The sequence below is a fragment of the Balaenoptera physalus genome (genome assembly GCF_965194825.1).
Source record: "Balaenoptera physalus genome assembly, chromosome: 5".
NCBI classification, from domain to species: domain Eukaryota; kingdom Metazoa; phylum Chordata; class Mammalia; order Artiodactyla; family Balaenopteridae; genus Balaenoptera; species Balaenoptera physalus.
Window position 1 is genome coordinate 10,795,131 of NC_138884.1, and position 19,367 is coordinate 10,814,497.

Below are 19,367 nucleotides of genomic sequence, written 5' to 3' on the forward strand. Positions count from 1 at the left end.
CAAGCAAAGCAATAATTCCTAGAGGCTGTAGCCCATTGATAGAACACACTTTCCCTGTATGAAGCACAGGGTTTCAGTCTCATCATCACCTGTTTATGTGCACTTACAGGAGCTCAATCAATATTTATTGGTTCTGTAAGAAACAAAGACATGTTTTACATATGTTTTACATATGTAAAACATAAAGAAAAAAACTTTTTTCTTCTTCTAACCTGTGGAAACATATTAATTTGTATGTGTTGATATTTCCTAAAACTGTCCTTCCTCTGAGACAGAATAATGTGCCTTTACCGTATGATGTAGTTACCAGGAAATAACACCAAGTAAACCACATAAATATAACCAAAGGAAAGCTTGCTTCTTTCAAGACTCCTGTTAAGAGTTGTAAGCTGGACTTCAGAAGTGGGATGAGGGTCCCCAACAGTTTGCTCCCAATTGACTCAGAGTAATGTGGCAGGTGGGAGGACCACAGACACATTCTGCTTCCTCCTGTCACACTGAACAGCTTGGAGAACTTACAAGCAAAGAAACCAGGGCTGTTGCCTTGAATCCTGTTCAAGAGGAAGACAAAGCGCCTTTGTGCTTGCTTCTGCCCAAGGGAGAGTCCTGTGGGCACAGGATCTGTTACAGAAAACCTGCCTAGAAGAAAGCATATTTGAGATCAGACTCTGGGTAACTGGAGAGTCAAGCTTTTGTGTGATGCTGGAACCCACAGGGGACAGCCCTGATTTGATTTGTACATATCTGCTCTCTCTAAACTGTGCAGTTACACCTTCTTTAGGTGAAGACACCGAAGCTGGCTTTGTGGTAGAAAATGATTTTAGTGTTACACTTGCTCACTAATTTTTATGAGTTGCAGAACAGAACAAGATAGAGTCACAAAGCCCGAAAGTCCATGGACATAGAAAAAAATGACCAAATAGTTCTTTGAAGAGTGGATGGAAAAATATTGGATAGTTGTACTAAAGTGGAGGTGGTGGTGAATGCATAAGAATCAAAAGAAGTTTGAGTAAGAAGCACCAAGGAACTATTAAAAATACCTCTTGGAGAAGACTATTGTAACAATTTAAAAGAGTATGTCCTCTAATTCTAGAAATTCCACCTTTAATTATTTAGAATTTAAATATAATCTTGTATTTACCTACCACATGGATTCATTCTTTAACAACCAGTTTACATAAAACCTATCCAAGATGATTCACAACAAATTTATCTAACAGTTACAGAGACATAGTGTGATTAGCTGTTCACACAGAATAAATTGGTTTCCATTATAGCCATTAATAGATATGTTAAAAGTAAGGTATTTCTGACATCTATAAGTTTAAGGTATAACAGAACTAAGCATAGACAGATCTGATTCAGAAATCATTAGGTAAATGATGTTGCTTGCCTGGTCAGCCCACATGTACAAATATGGGGGTTGTTTTTGTGGTTACAACTATGAGTTTGGCACATGAGTCCGGATATCTCTCTCAAGGTCAACACAATAATGTCGATAATCATTGATGAAATATTATGTATTTGGAATTGGATAATGGAATGAACAGGTTATAATTTACTAACCAGAGCAGATGTTGTATAACAAATTCAAATAATATGCAGATATAATTACCATGACATTCTTGCTAATCACCAATACCTTCTTACTTAGTCATTGAAAACACCTTAGCCCAACATACTAATGGTTCTATGAGGATCCTTTTGTCCTTTCTCCTTCTGTTTCCTCATTTTGTGATAATTTATATTCTACATAGGATTTTGGAAATAATATAATATCTGTACCATAGGATTTTGCTGAAACATGTCAGTCAGATTGAGCATTTCCTTTTTATCAGAATTAATGAGAAAGTTTCAAAACTTCTCAGCAATTGAGAAAACATGGGCCTTTAGCCAGACCAACCTGGGTTTGAATCTTAGTTCTATAGCCTCAGTCAAGTGACATAACCTCTCTAACTCTTGGGCTCCTCCATGCAAAATGAGACTATCTACTATCCAAGCTTGTGTTAGGATCAGGACACCTTACTCAAGGCCTGGTGAGTACTTGAGTACTTGTACTTGTACCCACTTCCAAGAATGGGTACTTGGAAAATGGCAGATTTTTGTTTGTTTTTTATCCCTCCAATTGTTCTAGGTTCAATCTTAAAATTGCGATGATTTTCTTCCCCAAACAGATTTTACTAATCCAATTTTCATTGCTCTAGTCCTTTAATAAATTGTTGACACAAATATCCATGCAAGAAAAGACATTCTGGCAGTAAGGTTCTATCAGGTGTGTACTAACATATTTAGTGTGTCTTCACTATGTCAAAGGGAAATGAGTTCAAAAAGCGGTTCTTTTGCTAAATTCTGAATTATAATTTCATTATTTATTTTAAAACTACTATATATGTTTTCACACGTATCAAATCCATGGAATTTTATCACCCCTTAAAAACTACTGATTCACAGAGCTCCTATTTGCACATATGCTATGTCAACCCATTTATGAATCTCAAACTTACACCTTAATCTCCACTAAAATTACATAATTCATGCAGGACACATGCATGAAGTAAATTTCATTAAAGACTTTGGTGGGAGTGAGGGCGTTGAGAGAGGCTGACACTGAAGCAACAGCAACAACTTCCAATCAGATATTGACAACTCTGTTCTTTAAAATCCCTTTGGCTCCCATGCCACTTGGGGTTTCTCACTGGCACTTTGTTCCACATAGGGCCCATACTTAAACGAACTCACTCAGTCCTTCTCATTCCCACCTCATTTTCCTCTGCTCTTTTCCCCCAGGCCCTTCCCTAATTCAGTCTCTCAAATTGTTTTCTAGAGGAGACCTTTCATGTCGCACATCAGAGTATTATCTAAAGACCTTAGTTGGCAATAGTCATTAAATTCCCTTAGGAAATGTTGGCCTAGCTGTCTTTGCTAAAAGGCACATTTGAACCAGTTTGGTCTTGTAGTGGGCACTATGGTGTGGCACCAAGATCCCCCATCAGGAAGGAAAGACTTCTCCCCTAGCCGTTGGTAGTGTTGTCTCTGTGAGCCCCAGAATTGGCTCAGGTGAAGACAGTCTCCTTGACCAAGGGCAGCCCAGAGCTAATGATTGGTCTGTGTATGAAGGTCTTGGCCCCTTGTAACTGAGCAGGACCCTATGAGGCCTTCCCAGAATAGACCCCACCCGTGTCCTCCGCCTGCCTTTTGTCTGTAGAAAAACTGTAGTCAAAGAATACATCTAATCAGAGAAGTGAGAAAATGCAGAAAGAAAGGAAAACAGTCAAGCGAAACAAAATAATAATACTTTAGCCATTAAACAAAGTCAAGGACCTTTAGTTCTTCCTCAAGGACTATAGATAATATTTCGAGCCATGTCCTTTGAGCTGTTCTGCAGGTACTGAAACCCCCATCAGGTGGGAGAAGTGAACTGTGTGCTGCCCACAAGCACATAGACCCCAGACCGGCTGGAACCAGAAGGTTGATGATGCTGGCTCCCGATTACCTCACCACCAACCAATCAGAGGAACGTCCACGAACCGATCATGCCCTGCTCCTTGAACACTAGAAGACTCTTCACTCCGCCCTCCAGGACAGGACACACAGTTTTTGAGGGCATTAGCCTGCTGTGGCCCCCTTTGCCTGGCAAAGCAATAAAGCTATTTCTTTCTGCTTCACCCCAAAGTTTGTCTCCAAGATTTAATCCAGCACCAGTGAACAGAGGCCAAATTTTGGCAACACCCTCATTTAAACTCAGGACTGTTGGTGGGCCATCTCAGCCTCTGTGCTCCCTATGGGGCCAGCTGACTGACTGAGCTGAAGACTTAGATGTGGCTATGTTGCCACTCAGTCTTTTCCTCTGCTCAGTCCTGCTTTCCTCTCTTTTCTTTCCACAGTTGTCAATCTAGAGTCCACTCTGTAATAAACCTTATGGAAAAAAAGTGGATCTCAGAGTCTGCTTCCCAGCCAATCCAACGTGCAAAAGTCCCTTACTAGTTAAGAATATGAAATGAGTAAGATAAAAATGTTTGAGAGGGATGGAGAAAATAAAATTGTGGAGAGACCCAAAACTTTGTTTAGGAAAATAGAAGTGTGAAGAGGAATAATCTTATTTCAACATTTAAGAATGAAAAATTCAGTTGTAACATCTTGGCAGTATCAGCCTGGTATTAAGAGAGCAAGTAGCAATTGATGGAGATAAAATAGTAAGAAAGGAAATGACCCAAATAGAAAAGTTTCATTACATAACAGGAATATTTCTCTGCAGCAGTCAGAATGGCATAGTGGCACATAGTAGGGTTTAAATTATCTTTGTCTTTCCAGTAGTTTTGAAGTACACAATGCTGTACTTTCATGAGACAATTTTTGGCTTATTGATTACGAGCCCAAAGATTCTTATTTTGCACCTAAATATAGAAGCAGAAGATAAATGCCTGATCATGAAAACTAGGAATATTTTAACAACCTATTTGAAAAATGATTCCCCAGAGACATTGACTGTGAAAACCATTGAAAGATATTTCCTTGGTTTTGGTCACGGTAGGTTCACATCTGGCATTTGGTCAATCACTCATTAAATATTAATTAGCATTATTTATGCAATTTCAATGCTCTTTTACCCTTTTAATGGGAGAAACCTGAAGAAAAGGGCTCTTCAAAGGACGTTAGGTTCTTCTCACTGATCTGCAGATTGCTTATCCAATTTAAATAAATTTGTTTTTCTCATTTCCCTTTACCTTAAGCCTGAAGTAGCAACAGTTAATTAAACACAAAGGAAAGATCTTTACTTCTCAGCATGGAATTTTTTCCAAATAAAGTTATCCAGTTAATTTTTATAAATGTAAAGAAGAAATCACTACACTACTGAGCATTTTCTGAGTCTGCATTTTCAGCTTTTTTAAATATATAGACTAATTTTAAAATAACATAACTCTAAAACTGAAGAGTTTTATACACAGAAAGCTGTGCATATGTCTAGCAATAGCTAAAACATGCTACACAAAGTTGGCTCCTTAACGTTCCAAGAGTTTAAAAACCATTTAGCAACAATGCAGGGATCTGGAAATATTATGGAATAGTAACATCTTCATGAAATAATAAAATTCTTTTTTCAATACATATTTGAGCCTCTGCTGTGTGTCAAGCATTGTGGACAAAGGGTTTCAGAAGTAAATATGACCTCCTGCCCACTCAGCAGGAGCTCGCCTTCTAGTGAGGAGACTAATGAAAAGTTAGCAATTATAATACAGGGAGAAAAGTACTGCAGTGGACCTAGCACAAAGAGTAGAGAGAGGGAGGATCTAATTCATCCTGAGGAATGGGGCACGATCAAGAAACACTTGCTCTTAGAGCCTAGAGTAACAAGTTAGTCATACACAGGTGTGGAGTGAAAAGAGGGAATAAGACTAGGATAAGAAGAAGCAAGAGTGAGGCTTCCCTGGTGGCACAGTGGTTGAGAATCTGCCTGCCAATGCAGGGGACACGGGTTCGAGCCCTGGTCTGGGAAGATCCCACATGCCGTGGAGCAACTAGGCCCGTGAGCCACAATTACTGAGCCTGCGCGTCTGGAGCCTGTGCTCTGCAACAAGAGAGGCCGCAATAGTGAGAGGCCCGCGCACCGCGATGAAGAGTGGCCCCCGCTCGCGGCAACTAGAGAAAGCCCTCGTACAGAAACGAAGACCCAACACAGCCAAAATAAATAAATTAATTAATTAATTTAAAAAAAAAGAAGCAAGAGATTGTTCAAAACTGAGAATGGCCAGTGTGTCTACATCTTTGAGCAAAAGATGTGTGTGTGTTTGTGTGTGTGTGTGTGTGTTCATGGCAGCAGCTCAGGCTGAATATACATCTAGTGAGAAATCAGCGAAGGGTCTTGAATGCTCTGTTAAGAATTTTAACTTTATCCTGAAGTCCATGGGGACCCAGTGAAAGATATTCCAGATATTCTAAGTATCTAACTCAGGAAAGATAAAAGCAGCCAGGGCTTTAAGAGACTGATGGAGGTTAATCTGTTCCATACTCATGGCCCTGGGGCAGGGCAGGGGATTGTACTGCTAATTCTTTCCAGTGGCCTTGGTTTTACCCAACAGGAAAGACCAGTCCTCCTTAGACAGCCTATACCAGAGCTCCTCACACAAGAATCACCTGAATATCTGCTTTAATTGGTCCAAGGAGGTCTCTGGGTATGGGGTGTTTTTACTGTTGTTGTTGTTGTTTTTTAGCCCTTTAGGTGACTCCAAAGGGCAGTAAAGGTTGGAGTTGCTAACTTTCCCTAAATCATGGAAGGAAATGAATAAAAATAGAAAGTTGTGAGGTTTATAAAGAATGGAAGACAATCGAACTATGATGTTCAGCTATGTGAGGTTTGCATATCCCCCAGAGTCTAATGCTTAGTAAGTGCTTAACAGGGGTTGTCACAAATGAACACATTTAAAAGGAAGGTTTATAAGCTAAAGTAGAAGAATTAGATAAAGTCAGTGTTGAGGGCTATCATTCCCCCAAGACACTCTGTGAATACTGTTCTTCAAACATCCTCTGAATTTTTATACATTTCTGCCTTTGATACCTAGAATAAACACTCCCAAACTATTCACATGGGAACATCTTATCCTTGCTTCAAGGCTGTTTTGCTCGGTCTTTCCCAAAGCCACTTTCACATCCAGGAAAGAAGAGATCGTTGCCTTTGCTAGGCTCCTCCAGGAGTGCTATGACTTGGATAAAGCACTAACCACTGCTGTCCTTGCTGGACTGTGCACTCCAGGAAGACTAAGTCACCTTGAATCCCCTCTGCAGTGCCCAGTAGCAAATGTCTGTTGCATAGCTTTGAGTACGTAAAGGAGAAAAAGAAAGTTGCAGATTATATATTCAAAGATGCATAATGGGAAAGGTAGGTGAGCAGAGAGCAAAAGGGATGAAAGTCATTCTGAGACCTATTTTCCCAAACTGAGAGACTACACAGAGAGTTGGGAGAAAAAGAACTATGATTGTTACTCAATATCACAATGTTGACAGGGAGGGAAATCATCGTGCATTTCTATCTGTGGTGGACTTGGGCTTGAGTGGCAAAGGATAGAAGGTTCCTCAATCCCAGTTTTCAATTGCATCAAGCAACTGAAGTATGGGAGTGAACAGGTCCTCAGGGAAATTCTCAAAACTATTTGTGATCTAAATAATAAACAATTACTTGGTGAAACTCAGAACGGTTTAACTATAATCTACTATTTTGTGACTTCTACAAAGTAAGAAGCTTTTCTTTCTATCTTCCTTCCTTCCTTCCTTCCTTCTTTCTTTTCTTTTCTTTTTGACTTGAGACTTTGGGGAGCACAGGCAAGGCAAAACCCCAAAATCTTGTGCCACTTTGGATAGGAAAAACAAAAACAAACAAAAGCAAAACTAAAACCACTATGTGTGGTATACTGTTACCTCCCTGTTCCTGAAAGCATATGTTCAGATTCAGTCTCTAATCACACCTGTGGTAACAGGGCCCATATGTCCCCTCCACACCTATGGGCATGAATAATCCGCATAGGCTTGTATTGGGCATTTTGTCTTTGATTTTCTTTGTCATTTATTTCTGAAATTACATTTAGCAAATCAAATCTATACTTTTCCTTAATGTATGTTGTGGTTATGTTGGGAAAGAAGTAAGAATATTCTATCTTCTTTTAGATAGCAGTATCTCTACCATTTGAAGATTTTTTTTTATTTTGTAAATAATACAAAATCTGTACCCTAGGCTGTTTGTAATGTGCTAGAGATTAATATGCCTCTGGGTTATTATAATATTTGCTAAAAATGGAAGACATATAGATTAGATGTTTGAGATTCAAAATATACAAACATAATATGTAGGATATAATCAAACTTAAGTCTTCATATTTTATTTTCTACTACAGAAAATCACTATAAAAGACTTTCTTATTAAGGATTAAGTAAAACTGAATAAAGGCCCAGCTTCTTACTTTGTCCCTCTTTCCTGCTGATCTGATTTAAACGAAGTTCAGATGTCAAAGCCACTGTTGAGATAAAATAAGGAGTTTGATTTGATCCTGCCATCGATATACTGTGCAACCATGGAGGAGGCCTTTAACCTTTTTGAAATTCGCATTCACTAAGTCAAAAAGGACTTTATTATGAGGTTAATAAGATTGTGTCTGTAACATATTTTAAGCGCTTTTATTTTCAGAATGATAAGCAAACATGAGGTTTTATTATCATTATCATTATCATTGGCTTCAAAGGGAATTTGGCTTTCATAGCTCAGTGGGGTGAAAAAAGATAAGAAGCTGGCTACTGGTGTTCAAATAAACATCAGGGTTAAAAATTCAAGGAGAAGGTGAAGAGACAGAGGGAGAAAAACCTCATTTCACTGATACATCAGTGATGAGAGTCAGCTTGAGCAAGATTGAATCCTAAATAAACTAACAACAGGGCAAAACATACATATCTCATCTCCTCTCCCCTCTCTCTCTCTCTCTCTCACACACACACACACACACACACACACACACACGCACCGGCTCATGTGTAATATATTATTCATGCTCCCATGTTAAATTCAAAAGGTAGTAAAATTAAACGTATTCCTGACTGCTTTTCTTAATGCATGTGTTCATGGCATTTACCTCATGCTTAATGTTGTATATATTAATGAAAAATATAGCAGACCACTTCTGTTAGATTAGCCCACAACAATTTGGTCCTAAGAAGTAATACCTGTAATCTCTCAATTTGAGATGGATGATAATTTTGAAAAGAAAATCTTAACCTTCTAGGGCTGTTGGTTCTCCCATGGTAGTGAAATCAAAAGTGACACATTTTTAAAATGGTTTAATATTTGCATTTTTTTTTAGCTCAACTGAGAGCAAAAAGAAAAATCTGCCTCATATATCTAATACTGCTCACTGAAATGTAAATCACGGTAAATGATACATGTAGAAATAAATGGATAAACAGCAGAAAAAATAAAAATGTATTAACTCTATGCAGCCATTCGTCTTCTGAGAGCCTGAGTAAAGCTTAAGTCAGAAACAATTAAATGGACTGAAGCTTTAACAGTGACTTTTGAACTGCTTGAATTAACAAAATCAATCCCCAGAAATTAAGCTATCAGTGATCTATGATACAATTAAGTTCCATAATCAAAAAATGCTACAGTGCAGCAGTGTCACTTGTGCTATTTCTAACACTGAATTTTAAGTACTGCTGGCTAACTCTTCCTGCAGGGTTGTGTAAAACTCCATCTGGCACACTAGACACTAACACTATGATACACGGTTTCTTTTCCGTTCTTCAATTTAGGCTGACATCTGGTGGTCTAGGGAAACGACAAGTAATGCTTCTGAATGTAAGCCAATTCACAAATGTGGTGTTTTTCAGTTTTCCCTTTGTCTTTCTGAAGTGCTTGAAATTGCCACCAAACCAGTTAATTACATGGAAATTCACACAAAATAACTATTTAAACGGCAGGACAATAAGGGTGAAGAAAGTGACTTTCGTGTGATGAATTATATACATGGAAGTACACCGAACTCTGTAGTGACTAAAAAGCATCAATAGAAAGCACCATATATCGGCCAATTAGACCCACTCAGAAAGGGTACTATTTAACGGCGCCATGCTGGGGATCGTAATGGGAATGTGGTACATGTCAGATTTCCTTCTTTCTCTTGTCAGGATCGTTGGAGGGAGGGAAGCGAAGAGAATGAGGGGGAGGGGGGGAAGAAGCTACTGTGTATAGTCAGAAATTGATGTTTAAACAGGCATAAGGTAGCGTTCAAAAGCATTTATCTTTTAGTTTTTCTTTGGGAGGAAGGGGCACTTCCTGTAGTTTGTGGGCATCCAGATGGTAAAACACAGTGGGCCAGAAGCAAGAGCAATTCAATTCTCCCTGTGCCGAGGATTAAAAAAAAACATATACCCAATTAACTTACTGTCGGGTATTCCATGGAGGAGTAGAATGTTCACTGTCGACCCTATGACGTTCATACCAGTTAAGAAAAATAAAAAAGCACCCTGATTTTTCTTGCTTTCAGCACTTAGCTATATCATTTGTAGTGTTTTGACCATGAAGAGACTTAATAAATGGGCATTTTTGTGTTCAGATCTGATTACTATTTTTCTGTGTGTGTGTCTCTTACAGTGATTCTAACTAGTACAGAAAATAAATGTAATACCGGCTTGACTTTGTTCTATCTCCGTATTTATAACAGGTTCTAGATTGACAGAATTATGGGCAAAGCTCCCTCTCATGGAAAACAACCACACAATAAAACAAAACAACAAAAAACAAACAAACAAAAAATGACTTTAACCTTGTCCAAGAAAGACCATTGTGAATATTTGCTTTGCTCTGTTTCCACTTACCCTTGTGACTCTGAAAAGGTTATTGGAAGGAGTGCCAATTACATTGGTGTTTTGAAATATGGCCAGTTCCTCTAGGAAGTACCGCAAGCTGCCAATGCCCAATTCCAGAAAGGTCACTGAGAAGTTCAAATGAAATTGCTTTTAGTTTGGTTTACTATAAAACTCACCTGAGCTGAAATGAGTAAGCGAAAGGTGAAGTGTTTCCATCTACTCTTCCCAGTCCTTTCTTCCCTTTAAGAGTGAAGTTTAGTTCTAATCAGTAGCCGTAAGTTCTCTCAAGAAAGGAGGATTTTATTTTCTTTTAATAAGCTTAAAACTATTATATAAACTTTTAAAGGGGGGAAAGAATGAATACACGTCTGTAAAGAAAAGTCTACAACAAATTATCAACTGGAAAAGCAGTGCCATTCAGCAGACTTCATGTGACTCTTACATTTATGAAGGGCTGTGGCAGAGGAAAATTTAGACTGTGATTTTAGGAGCGCTCAGAGAGTCTTTGTATCTCTCACAAATATCTTACATTGATTGCTAACAAAAGTGATCTCAAAGCTAGACATTGGCTTTTATTTTTTTGGCTTTGGATTTTGTAGCCTCCTTGAATGTAAATATTTTCCCCCAAAATCACTTTTTGAAATATAAGTCTTATTTTTATCAGTCTAATTTCCTCTAGAAAAAAAATTTTTTTTCACAAATGTAATTTCCATTTCTTCTAGTTACTCCAGTCTAGGGATAAATATGGTGTCATGTTCAGACTAAATAAAACTATTTCTTTGAAAACATAGTATTTTATGTTCTTCAAAGACTGTTTCACATACTAGGCAGAGTCCCAAGAAGTGGCTCATGTGTACCCCTGGATAAGCCGTCTATTCTGAGACCCCCATTCTGAGCAACCCATAGGAAACCTCCTCATCACCTCTACCAGCACCACTCCTCACTGCCACCTACTATCACCTCTCTCACCACTGCTTCCGGCTGAGACTGACCTGGCTGGTGCCAACAAAACCCACAAATGCCGGCACCAGGTCATAAGATGGGAACACTTCTGCTGTTGTCCACGGAAGATGGTGTGGCTTTGGCATTGGAGCACAATGGCAAATCCTCTTCTAATTTCAGATTTAGGTTTCCTTCCTTCCCTCCTTCCTCCCTTCCTTCCTTTATCAAGGAAAGTATTGCTCAACTAATAATGTTTAGATGCTAAGCTATTTACATAGAATGGAAATATAGTTACCATGTAATTTTGTAATATGATCCCAAGCTTTTAAAAATACAGGGCGTGGGGCTTCCCTGGTGGCGCAGTGGTTGAGAATCTGCCTGCCAATGCAGGGGACACGGGTTCGAGCCCTGGTCTGGGAAGATCCCACATGCCGCAGAGCAACTAGGCCCGTGAGCCACAATTACTGAGCCTGCGCGTCTGGAGCCTGTGCTCCGCAATAAGAGAGGCCACGATAGTGAGAGGCCCGCCCACTGTGATGAAGAGTAGCCCCCACTTGCCGCAACTAGAGAAAGCCTGCACAGAAACGAAGATCCCAACACAGCCAAAATAAATAAATAAATAAATAAATAAATAAATAAATAAATAAAATTTTTAAAAAAACAAAAAACTACACAGACCCATTTTTGAAACTTATAAACAAATGATAGCATAATAAAATAAATGCTGGGCAAAATGTAAAGATCAAATAATATACTGCTATGTTTACGTATATGAATTATTTTAGTGTTCCCCTTATTTTTTTCAAAACTTATATGAAGCATGATTTACAGATGTTGCCAGGAAGGGAAAGGGGAGAGGGAATCATTGAATCAATAATCACTGAATACTTTGTTTTTCACATTGTCCACAAATTCTCATGAGATTGTGGGAAGGGGAGGACAAATGTAACATTTTTTTTTTCAATATAACTGTTAATGAAATGGCTTCATTGCTTGTCTCCTATAAGATATAGAAGTCATAAAAAGGGAACTAGAAATGTGGAATATGTTTTTAAAAGTAGATTTATTGTATGTTGCAAGTTTGGTTTTATGTAAAAATACAGAGACTATGTTTATATATTAAGGAACATCTATAATACATACATTCATTAATGTTTGAATGCCATTATTTTAAAATAACAATCATTTCATTTTTTAATGAAACTTGACTCTTTAACAAATGAAATTCAGTTTAATATTAGTTCATAGGTCTTAGGGGTTCATTCCAGAAATGTAGAGCACTTTCTGTAACTCTAGCAGTTGGACCCATTATATGCTTCTAGGTTTAAGATACAGGAACCCTGGTTTTGGACCAGGGCTACTGTGCCAGTGTGTCTGGATGTATACACACAAGGTGGCTCATCTTAGTAAGCAGGTTCATTTCCAGATGGTTAGCTTGAGTAGACAGTGAGATTAGATGACTCTTGTCAGGAAGCCAAGAATTCCTGGGATGGTCCAATATTTGTGTTCCAGAAAGCAATACCTGGATGAAGGTAGCTGTCATGGCTGCTGAAATTTCCTTGGTACAGAGGGAGCCAAGTAGCTCTCCTCTGCTGACAGGCTGGGTTTTTGCTGTTATTGTTGTTTTGGTTTTTTTTTTTACCTGCATAGTCACAGCAAGGATTAAAATGGTTAGCATTTGTTTCTCTCCTTTGAGAGCCAGTGCTTTTCCTGCCCAGCTGTCTGTAGTTCCAGAAGCCATTATGCATGAGGTTGCAGAAGCCAAGTAGCAGTTTCCTTGATTGATTCCTGAAAACTTTTCCTTCCCTCATCTTTCATTCCTAGATGTTCACATGGCCTCACTATGGGAGCCAGAACCCAGACAATGAGTCAGCCAAGGTCCGATTAAGGTTTCCTAAATGTAGTGGTTGAATAGTAGTGATTAAGCCTGCCTTAAACATACCTGGCACAGTTGGAAAGACATTACTTTCCCTTCTCACATATGTAACCTGGAATTTCCATCATTAGAATCATCATTTGATTGAAGGTATTATCACTGTAAAAACAAAATTATGCACCAATCACTATGCTATACATTGGAGATAAAAGATGACCAAGGAATTGTCTAACCATTACTATGTAATGAGATAATGTTCAGTAGAAATACAGGAAGGAAGAATATGCCTAGGAGGGGCTTCTCTGGTGGCGCAGTGGTTAAGAATCCGCCTGCCAATGCAGGGGACACGGGTTCGAGCCCTGGTCCGGGAAGACCCCACATGCCGCAGAGCAACTAAGCCCGGGTGCCACAACTACTGAGCCTGCGCTCTAGAGCCCGTGCTCCGCAACAAGGGAAGCCACCGCAATGAGAAGCCTGCGCACCGCAACGAAGAGCAGCCCTGGCTCGCTGCAACTAGAGAAAGCCCGCGCGCAGCAACGAAGACCAAACGCAGCTAAAAATAAATAAGTAATTTATTAAAAAAAAAAAAAAAAAAAGAATCTCCCTAGGCAAGAGAAGGGAGTCAGTGAAACTAAGACAAGGAATGAGTGCATTTAGCAGGTAGAGAGAAAAGCATGATGTTTCAGGGAAAAAAAATAATTAAATAGCACAACCTGCGAAAGTAATGGGAAATGAGAAAGTTAATAGTGTGATCAAATTTCCAGCAACGTGGAAGGTAAATTTTAATGCTGAGGGCTGAGAAAGCAGTTAGGACATAGATGTAAAGAGCTGATTGAGATGGAGAAGTACCATTGAGAGTGGAGAAGAAGGGCCAGGAGTGAGAGGCATTCAGGAAGGGATATACCTATGTTTAGGGGTGGGGACCTCCTTTGGAAGAACTTCCGTGATCATAGTATAAGGGATATGTGCACTGGATCAGTTACGTATCAAATTGCAGAAGTTGAAGGAATATAGCACTTGGACAGGTAAGTTCAAGGGGCAAGATAAGAATCTAGGACTTGCTCAAGGAAGAGAAGGGACCCCTGGCTTGGGCCTGTAGGAACAGAGCAGTAAGGGCATCAAATTCACAGCAGTGTGCAAAGAAGTTCAAGTGTGCAGAGCATCTTTTTCCCAACTGCTGAATTACATTGCAGTACTAACAATTTCTCAAATACTAGCAGCTAACATTTCTATTATTTAATTTCTGATTATTAACTATGTTAGCTCGTGATTCACCGTATATTGTGGCCCTTTTGCAACCATTTGAGAAAATGAAAGTAATTCTTTACCATTTTGTTTCCAAAATTGAGTATCTAGCATGGTACTGGTGGTTTATAAAGACAGCACCAATATTCTTAAAGAATTTTTCCATGAGAATTTAACCAATGAATAATTTTAAGTATTATTTTCTACTGAAATTATACAGATAAATTATTGATGAGAGCACAAAATGCACATAAAACATAGGACTTAGAATTAACTTAAGGTGAGAGGTCAATTCTCAAGGCTACATGTTTATTTCTCTCTGCTGCAGGGAACAATTCAGTGAAATATTTCAAATAATTTCCATTAAGATATATTCCAAATAACATTAATTTTCTAGCTGAAAGTGAAAATATTTAAGTATATTCATAGCTAATCAAGTCAAAAGAGTGAAAACTGGTAAGTAATGTGTTACCTACCAGTAAGTATTTTGTCTTATTCCAGTACCTCTAATGGGACTAAGCAAATAATGTCCCATCATCTTTCTCACAGTCAAAAGCATTCACAGTGGTGCTGGTAGGCAGAGAGAAAAGATGACCATTGGATTAAGGTTGGAATTGGTTGGGGCATTGGTGGTGAAAGCTTTCTCTCTTTAATGCAGTGAGGTTATCTCAGCCCACAAAATCCCACTATTTGAACTTCTGTTTAGTTTTAAAAAAGAATATTTTTTTCTTACTATGATACTTGATTTCCATTTCAGCAATGCTATCACACTGTAACATAGTAGCCGTTACTGACAGTATTTGAACATAATGAGATTGAATGCTTCTTTTCATTCGCCAAAACCATGCTTCCAGTTCAAGACCTCATTCATTCTTGTCTTATTTACTATAATAACCTCCTGACTGTTCTCTTTGCCTTTAATCTATCCTGACTTGAATCCATCATTCTGTCTGCTTAATCTTCCTTTAATACCATTCTTCTCTTGCTTCTCTCTTTATCAAAAACTTCAATACCTCTCAACTCTGCATTTCAAAAAATATTTAAAATTCTTTAGATCAACTCTTTGCAGCATTTTGGGTTCTTGCTCCAAGTAATCTGTTAATCTGCTGAAAATCATAGACCCTCTCCCAATAAAACTGCAATTATCTTTACATTTGCACCAAAGTTCCATAAAATGTCCAGCTAATTCACAAGACCATGAAACAGCTAGGAATAAAAACCCTTGTCTTTCATTTATTTAACAAATATTAGTAGACTTTATTACATGTCAGTCACTGTTCTAGGTACTGAAGATAAAGTAGTAAACTTTTATATAAAATTCCTATCCTTATTTGGTTATATTCTGGTGTGGGGAGGTAGACAATAAAGAAGATAAATAAATAATATATATAGTATGTGATACAGTGATGAGTGTCAAGGAGAAAATAAAAATCAGAGAAGTAGGAGAAATCAGAGACATCCTGAAGGGCAGTTGAGAAATTAAATAGGTCAACCAGGGAAGGTCTTCTTGAGAAAGTGGTTATTAAGCAAAAACCTGAAGGAAGTGAGTGAGTTAACCACAAAACTATTTGGGGAAAGTATCCAGGCATTGGAATTAGTAAGTGCAAAGGACCTGAGGTGAGCATGTTTGGCAAGTTTAAAGACCAAACAGAAGACCATAAGAGCTGTAGTGGAGAGAACGAGGAGGTGAGTAATTAGGAATGAAGTCAGAGAGTAACATTATATGTAGGGCCTTATAAGTCATAGTAAATACTCTAAGGACTGTGGTGTTTGAGTGAGATGTCAGTCTTCAAGGCATGTTCAAATTTCTCCACAGCTGGTTTTAGCCAACTTTTTGTCTCAACTGTGACTGCTCTCCAAACCATATAATTATATTTAATCCTCACAACGTAAAATTAAACCACTTGCATCTATACACATACATACATACACATATGCACACATAAATACACACATATGCATATATACATATAGTTTTAAGTGTGTATGTAGGTAGGTATGCAAAAATATTTTCCTGTCTTTCATAATTAGTAATTAACTCATGCAAACTAAAATTTCAAAATTAACACAGAACCAAAATGATATTTGATCTTTATGGCTTATAAATCACACACAGGTTTAAGAAAATAGTATTTATCACACTGTTACCAAGGCAGAAAAAAATCATATCAGATAATTCATGTTATAGTAACTGCTGAATAAAAGTGTTTTCTTATTCAAAACATTAAGTTTTAGCAATTAATCCAACCACATAGTGTTTTAAGGCCATTAAATAAAGATTCAGACTTCTTGGAGTATTTATTTACCATCTATTATGTTCCAGGGATCTTGCTATGGACTGGAGATTCAATGATATGTCAATTAAATGATTTTGCTGCATAATAAACTACTTAAAAACTTAGTGACCTAAAAACAACAAACTTTTATTCTTTCTCTTGAGCCACAAGATCCACTGGGCAATTCTTTTGGTCTGAATCAGTTTGGGTGATGTCTGTGGTCAGGTAGTGTCTTAGCTGGCGCTGTTTGGTCTAGGATGACCACCAGCAGTGTGCTTGGGCTCGGGGGCTACAGCAGAGATAACTCAGCTCAGTCATATGTGATCACTCATCCTCCAGGAGACTAGAGTGGACTTCTTGACGGGGGACAATCACAGTGACCGCAGGAGCAGCAAAAAGGGAAACCCCACAGTGCAAGTGCTTTTCAAGCTTTTCTGCTTACGTCATATTTGCTATTGCATTGGCCAAAGCAAGTGATATGGCCAAGCCTGGAGTCAGTGTGGGAGGTGACAAGTGGAGGCCATTATTGCAATACAGTACCATAAACAGAGCATTGCTGAAGGTGACAATTACAGTAGATGCTCTCTCTTACAGTAGTAGCAACAAGACATTTAATATTGCAACATTCATGAGTGACATTTTGAAGAAAAGCCAAAATGCAAGTCAAATTTTGTAAAACAGCTTTTTTTTTTTTCCTAAAGAAAGTTATTCTTCAGGGAAAGATGTTACTAAGAATAGCGTCTATTTGTTGACTACATTTTCTAATTTAACATTTACAGAAAATCTGCCAGGTAGCAAGTATTATTCCTTTTGCATAGACAGTAATTTGAGGGTCTCAGGGGTTAAGTTACTTGTCCAAAGTTACTTAGCACGTTTTGAAATCAGGATTTAAGCTGAGGACCTACTGAATATAAACTCTATGCTCTTTTCTCTCTCTCTTCCTCTGTAATAGAAAGAACATGGGCTAGGAATCGAGAAAAAAGATGCATTCTTGGCTAGACATACTTTCCTCATGTACACAACATTTTACCTCCTAAATTCTCTTGACTCCATCCTCTGCTTTCCATCTTGCCCTCTGTCACCCTAACCCAAGCTGATAGCCTTTGCCTGGATTATTACAGTGACCAATACCAGAGGAACTTTTTCAAAATTTATATCTGCTCATGTTCCCCTTCCTAAAATCTTTTAATGGTCTCTCTCTCCCTCTCCCTTTCTCTCTCTGTCTCTACCTCAGTTACAAAACATCACAAGACTGCCAGGTCTGGCCCCTAACTCCCTTTCTAGACTTCATGCTCCAGACACAAGCCTTCCTTCAGCAATCGATAAATCAGTCAATTCAACCAGTAAGTATGTTTTGAATGACTACTATGTATCTGTCTGTGGTATGTGGTATACACCAGAAAAATTTGGTATACATCAGACAAATATTGTTGCCCTCAACAGAACCTACGTTCTAGCTGAAGAGTCAATTAATACACAATAAATATTTATATATAAATAAATTATAAACTATGTGGAAAAGTGATATCTTATGGGGAGAAGAAAAAAGAGTAATCACACCACATAAAGCAGTACTGGAGGATAGAGTGGAGCAGATGATAGTGTTATGGAAAATACGGTGGTCAGGAGACACTTCACTGAGAATGTCCACCTGACGTATGTTAAGGAGCTGGCTGAGGAGATATCGCAAGGATGAGGGCTAGAGCATTAAGGGTTGAGGAAGCAAGCTCAGCCTGCTCAGAGGATGGCAGGGAGGACAGTGTAACTGATACTGAGTGGGGAGGGGGAGCATTGGAGAAATGTCAAAGAGCTACTGGGGGCTTTGTAGACCACCCACCATGGGGCCTTTCTACTTACAATGTTCTCTCCCTTATTTGGTTAATTCCTACTCATAATTCAGCCCTTAGCTCAAGTTTACTTCTGCTAGAAGATTTTCCTGATCAAGTCAAGTAAGGTACCCTATTGTAGGTTCTCACAGCACTATGGATTTCTCTTGTATTATTTATCACAGGTGTGCTTTATCTTTTTTGACATGATTATTTTGTAGTATTTGTACATTCTCTGAGGCTGTAAGCTCCATGAGGGCTAGGACTATTTCTGCCTGTGCCTGCCAAAAACTCCACAGCACGTATCACAGTGTCAAAAATCCAATAGATGTGCACTAAATTGTGTTGAGATAATCAGTAAATGAAGTAAATATTAAGCACTTGCTATGGAGTGACACAGCAGAGTAAATCTGAACAAGTCACATCCATGAGCCAGGCTTCCACTTCTTCCATGTTAAATGGGGAGTTGGACTGAGCTATCTCCAAGATCACATAAGGATATACAATTTGGTGATTCTGTGAGAAAGATTTAATATATTGCCTTCTAATATATTAAAGAGTTAGTATAGTCCTAGTTGTTCTAATGCTTTTACAAAGAGATATTATTTTAAATAAACTTTGTTATGGGCCAAGTTGTGAACCTTCCAAAATTTATATGTTGATTTCCTAAAATTCAATACCTCAGAATGTGAGTGTATGTGGAGATAGAGCCTTAAAGAGTTAATTAAGGTAAAATCAGGTAACCTGGGTGAACCCAAATACAATATGACTGGTGTCCTAAGAAAAGGATTTTAGGACACAGACAATACAGGGATGACCATGTGAAGACACAGTGAGAAGATTGCTATGTACAAGCTA

General features: G+C 38.4%; 1 long non-coding RNA gene across 1 annotated transcript in view; it reads right to left on the minus strand.

Moving 5' to 3' along the window:
- LOC309660823 overlaps positions 1-19,367 on the minus strand; it is a 190,549-nt gene that overhangs the window by 76,155 nt on the left and 95,027 nt on the right. The gene's annotated exons all lie outside the window — the stretch shown is intronic.